Below are 2,500 nucleotides of genomic sequence, written 5' to 3'. Positions count from 1 at the left end.
CGTCCATGGCGTCTCTCTGAGCGCCGAGTGCATCATCAGTGAGGTGACTCCGTTGCCGCGGGAACTGCCGCACAGCTGGAACCTGAAGCAGCTGGCTGGACACTTACTTCTGAAAGGCCTGACTGCCATCGTTGTTCTGCCCTTTTACTGCGCCAGTCTGATGGAAACAGTGCAGAGTGACATCTGTGACCCGCTCCCGGCCACGCCCCTCTCCTCTCTGCTGGACTGTGTGCTGGCGGGCTCCACCCGCCTGCTGGGCCTGGGCGTTCCACACAGCAAGCGCCTCCTCCCGCTGTCCTCGCTGCTCCTCCCCGCCTTCGCTCACGCCGTGTTCCGCACAGCCGTACAAGCGCTCCTCCGGCGAATCTCCGCGCTCATCAAGCCAAAACCGCAAACGGAACCCAACGTCGACCTTTTATTCCGTGAGATGTGGACCGAGTGGGCGGGGTCTCTGGCCGCAGATGTCCTCGTCTTCCCGCTGGAGACGGTGCTGCACCGCCTGGCCATTCAGGGCACGTGCACCATCATCGACGGGACGGACGGCGTCGGCGTCGCTGATGTGCTCCCTGTGAACAGTCAGTACAAAGGCTTCTTTGACTGCTGGCGCGCGATTGGTGGGAAGGAAGGAGGGGCAGGGTTTTACCGGGGGTCGGGGGCAGTGCTGCTGCAGCATGCCATGCAGGCTACAGTGCTGCTGGCAGCAAGGGCGGGGCTTAGATCACTGGAGGGGTCGGGCTAAGAGAGAAAGGGGGAGGGCCTTAGAGCACTGGAGGGGCAGGCTAAGAGAAAAGGGGGAGGGGCTCAGAAAGGGCACCAGAGTGTCTGGCTCTCAGCAGCGCACTCCCCAAGTTTGAAGTTGATCGGATAAAGATAAACCGCTTTTTGTGTTGCCAGTAGGTGGCGCTATGACTATGCGGTATGCGCATGACTATGACTGAAAGTCGGCACCGCACTCCATCACGTTCCCGGCAGCACTACTCAGGTCTTGAAGTCGATCGGATGAATGATTCTCAAGATAAACCACTTTTAGTGTTGCCAGTAGGTGGTGGTATGACTATGTGTGTTTCCAAAATTGGGCACCGCTCTCCACTGAGTTTGGCAGCGCGCTCAGTTGAAGTTGATCCGATGAACGGTTCTCGACATAAACTGCTTTTTGTGTTGCCAGTAGGTACTGCGAGTGTCCGAAATTGGGCAGTGTACTCCGTCAGGTTGCCAGCAGCATACTCCCAAATTTGAAGTCGTTCGGATGAATGGTTCTCGAGATGAACCACTTTTTGTGTTGCCAGTAGGTGGCGCTACGACTATGTGTCTGAATTTCACAAAATGTGGCACTGCACTCTGTCAGGTCCCCCTGAGTACACTCCCCAAGTTTGGAAGCAATCGGAGCAATGGTGTGGAGTTACGGCCATTTAAACTCTAAAACATCCCACCCGCTATTGGAGGCAATTGGAGCAACGGACAGACGGACAGAAATACAGCAAACAGCTCTCCAATTGTAGTAGTGGGATTAGTAAGCTGATGAGCTGCCTAGGCAGTTATATAAGTGGTCAAGGGCTTTCAACCTTCTTCAGCCCACGCACCTCTTGGTTGATAGAGAAACAGAGCAGGAATTACATTAAAAAAGCAAGAAGGAGCGAACAACTTCATCAGATTCGCTTTGTAAATCATTTTTGTCAGAAGGAGCTTATTATTGCCTATTAATCCTTGGAGTTTACTCAATATTATTATTTGTCTAAAATATATTTTTTGAATTTTTGCAAACTACTGGCAAAAATGGTGGGGTCCCCCTGCGGTACCTCTGTGGAGCCTCGCACCTCCTGTTGAAGACCACTGGGCTATTATAGGTGTCTCGTGAAATGGCTAGGTGGCTCACGTAATGAGCTGGCTAGCTAACTAGACAGGTGGCTAACTGATGACGCTTTGTCTTATGTTGTCACTTCCTGTTTTTGCCTCCAATAAAGAAAAAAAACATGTCACACACACACACACTTTATGAAACACGCCTCAGGCGGAACGTTAAAAAACACTGCACCTCTGGGTTCAGGCAAAGGTCAAGTATGGCGTCGGGCTCCCTATAACGCTAACCCGTAAGACCACCTACCCAATGCATGGATAAAACTCTACAATGGTTTAAATCCTATCTTAGTAATCATGAGCAATGTGCCGTCGTTATTAATAATAAACAATCAGCTTTACTTGGGTGCAAAACAGGAATCCCACAGGGGTCCATTCTCGGTCCAATTCTTTTCAGTTTATATATAAACGATCTTCCAGAATCATGCCCAGGAGCAGGTCTCCAGATGTATGCAGATGACACCGACATGTGTCAGGCCCGACCATTACCTTAGTTTCTACACAATTGACAGAACATCTAGAATCAGTAGCAGTATGGCTCAAACATTCTTGTCTAACATTGAACATTAAGAAAACTGTCAATATGCTTCTCGTTTAGATGACAGTCCTCACCAGATCAAGTGAATGAAGTAAATATGTTAGATCT

General features: G+C 50.5%; 1 pseudogene across 1 annotated transcript in view; it reads left to right on the top strand.

Moving 5' to 3' along the window:
• Positions 1 to 739, top strand: part of LOC310779496 (mitochondrial outer membrane protein SLC25A46 pseudogene) — a 1,224-nt pseudogene extending 485 nt beyond the window's left edge. Inside the window, exon 1 of the transcript in view lies at positions 1 to 739. This exon is cut by the window's left edge and continues 485 nt beyond it. The product of the transcript in view is annotated as a mitochondrial outer membrane protein SLC25A46 pseudogene (transcript).
• Positions 740 to 2,500: the final 1,761 nt, after the last annotated feature.

Source organism: Poromitra crassiceps (assembly GCF_964638095.1).
Source record: "Poromitra crassiceps genome assembly, chromosome: 7".
NCBI lineage: Eukaryota > Metazoa > Chordata > Actinopteri > Beryciformes > Melamphaidae > Poromitra > Poromitra crassiceps.
This window is presented reverse-complemented; position numbering and strand designations above follow the sequence as displayed.